The sequence below is a fragment of the Tyto alba genome, unplaced genomic scaffold (assembly GCF_018691265.1).
Source record: "Tyto alba isolate M040663 unplaced genomic scaffold, T.alba_DEE_v4.0 Super-Scaffold_38, whole genome shotgun sequence".
Taxonomy (NCBI): Eukaryota; Metazoa; Chordata; class Aves; order Strigiformes; family Tytonidae; genus Tyto; species Tyto alba.
Window position 1 is genome coordinate 7,260,431 of NW_024881313.1, and position 7,874 is coordinate 7,268,304.

A 7,874-nucleotide genomic window follows, 5' to 3' on the forward strand; every position below is an offset into this window, starting at 1 on the left:
ACAAACAAACAAACAAACAAACAAAAACCACAAAAGAGAAGGAGAGAAAACAAAAAGAAACACAATCCCGCTGCTTTTTCCCCACTATTCATCCCGGGGGCGGGGGGGATGCCACACAAACCTCAATTCCGCGGAAAAAGCCCACGAAGATCCCGCCGCGACCCCGCGCGGGCCGGCAGGAGGCACCCGCGGCGGCTGCCAGCGCGGCCCCCGCGGAACACCGGCGCGGGTGGGTGGGTGGGTGTGGGACACTCGCCCGCGGAGTGGCGGGGGGGGGGGTGTCCTCCGCGCCCGGGAGCGCCCCACGGCCCCGCGGGGAAGGCACCGAGCGCTGCTCCGCTGCCTCCGCCGCGGCCATTTATCCCGCCCCCCCCCCCCCCCCCCCCCCACGTCTCACGCCCCCCCACGCCGCCCCGTGTCCCCCCCTCCCCGCCCCGCACTTACCGCCCACCGCGCCCCGGGGGCGGGGGGAGGAGGGCAGGGCCGGCGCGGCCGGATTTCGGAGGAATTCGTGATTCGGTTAGAGCATCGGGTCCTTACGGAGCAGCACCGAGACGTCGCCGCCTTCCCCGCCGCCGGGAAGGTGGGGAATACGGGTCCCTGTCTCGGCACCCCCCTTCGCAAATGTTTGCAAAACTGCCGTCGGTTAACTGTTTGCTGTCTGCCCGTGCTTGCTCCCCAGCACCTGCAGCCGCCCCGCAGAGGGAAGGTGTCAGAAATAAAGCACACCATAAACGTCCGGTTCCCACCCGCGGCCCAGCGCCACCGCCACCCGTGGGACGTGTCCTGCTGGGCCGCCGGTGCAGGGACGCACAGGGACAGAGGCTTGGAAGCAAGCGTTGCAGCTATCATGATTTTATTTGGGCAGCTCTTTTTAAAACTTCGGGTTATGAGAAGAGTAACTGCCTCTTCCACAGCGGTGTGAGGCCAGCTGCTTTCTGAAGTTACTGCATAATAAATCTTTCCTACTGCGATTTAAAACTGCTCCTTCGTTTCCTTTTTTCCAGAAGAAAGAAGAAACAGGTCGCTGGTGTTTGCCTTCCCAACTTCACAGCTGCTAGAGCTGCCTAATTGTATCTGATTAAGAACAAAAAAAAAAAAAATACAGATATTTGCAGAATATGTTTTCAACCCAGTGAAAGCAAAAAATCTGTAGATGTTTGAGAAAAACATCCATTATGTCAGCTGCAAAAAAAAGCCAGTTTCATTTGGTGTGTGATGGGTTTCTCTGTGAAGTTTCTTCAGTTTGGTACTTAAAGGCTGTTCATTCCTCTATCAGCCCATGGCTGTCAGTGAAATCGCTGCTCAGCCAAGCTGCAGAGCACCTCTGTAGATGGCCAGCTCAGAAAAAGTTGTTTTCCTTTGTGTGACTAATGCAATAACATCCTTATAAAATACGTGCATGCTCTGGGCACAGACATCGAGAAGACCTCTGTGATCATGGAGGGTTTTTTTTTTTCCAGAAAACCAGGTTGTATCTAGGAAAAACTAAATGGTGACTGTGAGTTGAGCTCTTCTACCAACGTACCCTAGAAACGGGTACCTGTGGGTGGGCGAAGCGCTGACTGGTGGAAAGCTCTCTCAAAAGTTGGGCACAAATAGTGAGGTGGTGCCTAGGGACAGCGATCCCCCGCATGCCAGGCTGCTGCCCAACAGACGTTTGGAGCTGGCTTGCCTTCTCACTTTGTGCAAGAAACTGCTCCTTGATGAATTCTTCTCTCATTCTTCTGCAGCACAGGGGACATTTCCTCCCCTGGTTTCTTTTCTGTAAGCACATTTGTCCTTATATTCTTAGAAAAGGGAATTACTTCCCCCTTAGCAGGGGCCAGCCGGAGTTCAGCACTGTTGCCAGGGCTTGGAGTTTGGCTCTCTTGTCAGTGCCATCCGTTTGCTTTTCGTGCTTCATTTGGTCAACATTTAGCACGTAACCATTTTCCACCTCTCTCAAGGAAACAGCAAGAGAACTAGGTAACTGTTTTCTTTCAACTTCACTTATTTTTTGGAGCCATTGATCTGTGCAATATAGCTCCTCACTGCTGGGCTTGATCCACTTCTCTTTTCTGGGATCAGAAAAAGAGTGGCAGAGAAAATAGCTGTCCTGGTATAAACACAGGGGTTTTTCAAGGCTTCACCACAGACAAACAAACCTACTTCTTGGGTCACCTCCAGAGCAGTCTATGATCTTAAATGGGCACTGGTGAAAGTCTCATCCATCCATCCATCCATCTATCTATCTATAGAAGGCAAGTAACTTCCCCATGTCCTCGGGGGAAAACCAAGTGCACTATTCTTTAAAGAAAATAAAATAATTCTACCATTAAACAAGGGCTAAGAATCCCAAAGATTAAGCCTAAGTATCTTACTGATGATTTCTGTAACCTTGGTGACTGACATAAATTAGTAAGTTTTATTTGCCTTATTCTTTTCTGATAATCCTTTTGTTTCTTTAAATCTTGTCTCAAATATTTAGCAAAACAGAAGGTCTTCTAGCAGTCAACATAAATTTTGTAGCTAGCTGTTGCAGATGTAGCACAATGGATAGACACATTCAACGAGATATGTAGAGTGGATATTTGAATCTCCTAGTTGGCCACTCAGAAGGACAATTAACAGATGGTTAACGGCCAAATTCAACAGCAATTTGAAATCATAATCTTAAATCTTGAGGGACATAAGGTGAGAGTTGATTAGATGTACATGGAGTAGATATCGATCCCTAAGATCTCAGTGAAATAGTTGAATAGAAGCTTTTGTTCTCTGAAATGAAAAGGGTTGGCACCTTCAAAAAGTAATTTTCTGATTGTTATTTTAAACTCCTGTTTGTAAAATCTCTGGAAAGCTTTGGCTAGCTAATTCATCTGAGGGATTACCTGGGACATTCTGTGAAGTCATTTAAATGAAAGGATTCATACATATTATTGTGATACATGAATTTTCACTTCTTCAATATGACAAAAAGGTAATCCCCAAAATTCCATCTCTGAACCTGCGACACATGTGAAATCTGTTATAATTTCTCCCAATAAATGTCACTTTTGATTTTCCTCAGCATATTGCTGTCCAGCTGGCAGGGTTTGGTTGCAATAATTATTTGTCTCAACCAACTTTTTTTACTGCGTGTGTTCGTGTGTATTAAATTTAGCATTTTTGCAAGTAATGCCTCTTTACATATTGGCTTGTTACATACTCCTTTGCTTTCCAGCTCTCTGCTGTTGACATGCATGCTACTGGGTGATCAGTTAAATAACAATGTAATACAGAAGAGAGTTCTTAAAAGTCTAAGAAATTTTATTCTTACAGTGTGCTAACAGACTACCGTGCTGAAACCAACAGAAGATAGAGGCTACCAAACAGTTATAGCTAAAGGAAGAACGAAGGTGCAATCACTCATTATTCCTGGCTAAACAGCAATAATAAATAGCAATCAGAGTGGTTTCTAGGTGATCCACAATAGAAAACTCATTTTGAAAGCTTAAAGTGTAAAAAGAGAAGGCTACCCAAAGGTTTCCATATTAGTTTCAGAAGAGACTTCAGGCATATAGTTCAACAGAAGTGAAATTCATAAATATTATTGTAGATGTGTGGACTGTGTTTAATGCAAAAGCCGTAACAACCATAGTACATCTGAATGACGTCATTTGAACTTTTTCAGTAAGTTGATGTTGGAAGACAGTGAAATCAGTTCGGCTCATGTTTAAAAGCAGGAGTTTAAGTGTATTGCTATTTCATGTCTTAAGCTCTTGCCATTTAAACCAGAGTTTTTTCTGCATAGTTTCATGCTGCTAGAAAAGAGGAGAGAAAAAAAAAGCTCAGAGAAAATGATTTTATTTCTATATAAGTAGAAAATTCCTTCTGTTTTATGACAGCCTGTAAAAATTAATTGCTTGTCCTAATGTAAACAGATGGTGACAGATCCAGGATGACTGACATTTACTACATCCATGCACAGCTCCCAGGGGACTCTGCTTTTAACATCTTCCACTGTGCCTACAAATCCAGCATTTTCGAAAAATAAACACTAACAAGTGTTTCCACTTCTAAGGAACTTTTACTAGTGAGTCTACTGAGTACTCAGTGACTTCTGCTTCTCATCAAGATTGAACGTAGCTGCCTGCATCATGTGCATGACCAGTGTTGTTTCAAAAGTGAAAAGCATATATAAAAAAAAAAAGGTATTTGCAAAGGGACAGTCCTACCTATTCTCCACCCCCTTCTAGCTCAAAATGGGTACTCCTTTTCCTACTCCTCTATCATCGTTTTAGATCCCATTCAGGTTTGTTTCTGTTCTTGCCTCCTGTTTTGTAATGTACTCTTTTACATCACCCTCTTTTCTGCTAATTATATATTATATCATCCCTCTCATCCCACTCTCAAGTAATTCTTGCCTCCTTCAATTTTTATGACTTCTTTTCCCATTACCAGCTGCAGCAAGCTTTAATGACAGCTGTCAATAAAAACCTAAAACTTTAGAGGGGAAAAGGTATACCAGCCACAATCCTGTTTATGCTTTAGTTACCTTTTTTTTTTTCATTGAAATAAACACTTCTTCCGCATCTAGTTATGGAATTTTCCTGTTAGGAACTGAAAAATTCAGGTGATGAAAATCTCACATGCCTGAGTAAAAAATATAACAGGATAAAAGTAAAATACGTGCCTAGAAAATGTTCATTCACTTGGTTTAGTTTTCACTTTCTTGGCTTTGTTCCACGTACCTCTGTAATTTTATGTATGAGTTCCTTAGATTTTTAAAACTGCAAGCAGAGGATGTGTATCTGTAGCACTGAAGTAGGACTGACTAAAAGGAATCGGAAAGAGGATAGTGTTTTATATACTCGATGGACAAACTCAGAAATCTTTCAAGTAACTCCTGAAAGATGCATATGTATCACTTAGCAGACACACACCTTAGCTGATAGTTTGTTAGTAAATTGAGCTATGAAAATAAATCAATACCTCATTAATTCAATTACATTTTTTAAAACTCTGAACACACCTAGGTCTATGGAGAGCATACTTCTCTTAATGCTTGTTTTTAATTGTTTTTAAAATATCCTACAACTTTGATAAATATATCAACACCAAAAGGTCAGCCTGCTTTCAGATTAGGTTCTTCCTGGAATTTGTCCCAAGACTTCCCTTTAAAATACATACAAGCGACACAAAGCTATGCATTGAACTTAAAACAGCTTAAAAACTAACACAACAGAATTTTAGACCAGCAGTGCAAACATTTTTTGAGAAACACTCCCTGCCCTACAAACTTATACTCCATTTTAAACTCTACCCTGGACTACGCTTCCGTAATATGTGGAGATGGAACAGAGACCTCATTCAACTCAAATACTTTCCAAAAGAGTTTTCCAATACAAATATTTGAGTCAGAGTACTTCTTTTGTCCAGTTCATGTGTTTCTGCAAAGGAGAGCATTAAGATAAAAAGCTGTAGCATCCGAGAACACAGTAAGAAAGGTCTTAATGGAAACCTAAGCTAGGATACAGCATAGGGGACAGGTGCAAGAAAGTGAAAAATTCTAGAAATGATGTAAAATATATCGCTGGTAAAGAAACCTCTGAATATTTATGGGCTCCAATACACTTCATTTTAGAACAGAAAGGTTTTCTTCTCAGGGGAAACTAAAGGTTGGCGTTAACTTCTGCTGCCTTTTTTTACATGAAGAAGTGATGCTAAAAAACCTTCTTATAAGAAATTATTGAATGGTTCAAGGCTAGGCATTTTCCATACATAGAAGTATAAATGATAGGCAAAGCTTGGAATCTACATATTATGAATTTTACATTGCACAGCGCTGCTCATATAAGTGAAAGAAATGCAAATGTTCCTTGATCTGGCAATTTAGAAGTAGGTAATTTCTGATCCTTACTAAAAAAACCACCCAACAAACTAAAATAAAACTAGACAGAAAAATACCTCAGCAATGCTAGTGGAATTTGAAGAAACATTTCACTTGAACAATTCCCAAATATCAGAGCCTGTTCAACCTCCCTTGCAAACTATAAATCGCCTATCCCAAATGCTTCCGGAGAAGAGACAAACAATTCCACAGTGAAATAAGGGACCTTTCAACATTTCTGCTAATGGCAAATGACTTGCATTAGGGAATGGGCGCGTGGAGTCACAAACCCCCTGTGCGCGGTGGTTTACTGTCTAGCTGAGTTGAAGAAAGTGCCTTTAGTGACCTTCACATCCGTTGACCACATCGCCAGTCCAGCTGTGAGTAATAACATCTAGCCATTTATAGAGTGAGGCAGCTCTGCTAGAAAAGGTATCTTCTTGTCCTCTCCGTGCAAGAGCTATTCGAGCAAGCAAAGGCAGCGTACGCGAGCTCACGGGCCCCGCAGCATTTCCGTGTGCACTGACAAGCTTCAGAGCAGCGGGGAAATGATGCGAGTAGCTTTGGGGAATGGAAAGGGAATGGGAAGCAGGGACATGGGAAGCATAAGGAAGTGAAGGTGCCAGCAGGAAGCTCAAGATTAATTAAATAGGAGTATTACACATAGAAAAAACCACCCTGGTATTCGCTACCTAGCTGGATATAAAATTAAGCTAATGGGATAAACATAAAATGTAATATCAGAAAATTACAGCAATGGCACTGAATCTCAAGTTGCAGAAGAAATGACTCAATTCGGTATTACACTTTCAGAGTAGAATGATCACATTTAAAGGACTAAAAAGGTAAATTTCAACATGCATATTTGTCCTTAATGTCTTTGTGCTAGATTTTGTTATATTTTTGTTAATACTGTACAACTGTGATTGTGTAAACAGAATACTACCCTCTCATCAATAATCTAGAAATTTTTTTCAAAATCCCCTATATTTATCAACAATAAAAATGCCAGTGCCCCAATACTGAAGAATTGCCCACTAAAGACACATTAGTTGGTCAGCCACAGTTACTCTGAATTATGACATAGTTTAACTTCAGTTAATAAATTTGTCTGCCATTAGAATCACTGCATTCAAAGAGAGGTTAATAAGACTTAAACAGGTATTTCATCAAACATACAATAAAGATAAGTGACTTTAGCTCTCAATTAGGAAAGAGGAAAGATGATTCTGTCTTGCAGTACAACCCTAGAAGCCACATCTTTTAAGTATCATCTTCTAAAGATGGAACAAGCAACTGGTCTTCTTACATGTGGATGTGGCACTGGGGGACATGGTTTAGTGGTGGACATGGCAGTGTTAGATTAACAGTTGGACTCAATGATCTTAAGGGTCTTTTCCAACCTAAATGATTCTGTGATTCTGTATTTCTTCCTTTGTGAAATACTACTGCTTGTTCACTGCAAACGTATAGTACGGCTTACCATAAAAATCCTGTTACTATTAAAAAAAAATTAGCATACCATTATAATTAGCACTTTAGTATACCATCAAAGTTATCTTAGTATAACACAATGCAGGAGCCTGTTTATATTTCACTAAGAAAAGCTCAGTATATTTTATATGATTTGAAGTCAGTATTTTTTAGGTTCCCATTTGCTTTTACTCTTCATTCCCTGTCTGCAATACAATGGTGACACTTCTATTATTTCTCTCTCTCAAACCGAATTACCTTTTCTTAAAAAAAGAAATAATTATTTACATGTGTGTGTGTGTGTGTACACATACTCCTTACCTTAGAAAAGTTTTTCTTTTGGTTATCCCTTTGGTATGTTCAGGAATAACTGTAACCTCCATTCGCACGAGCAGAACAAACCCCACAGAATTCATGCTGAGCTAGAATCTGCTGGTTTAATTCCCTGCTGGGAGTCTGCCAGTTGGGAAACGCTGACCAGCAAGTACAGGTCTTAATTACACAAATCCAGAAGCTGCTGCCAACCTTTCCCCATTGAGAAGCATTTGCT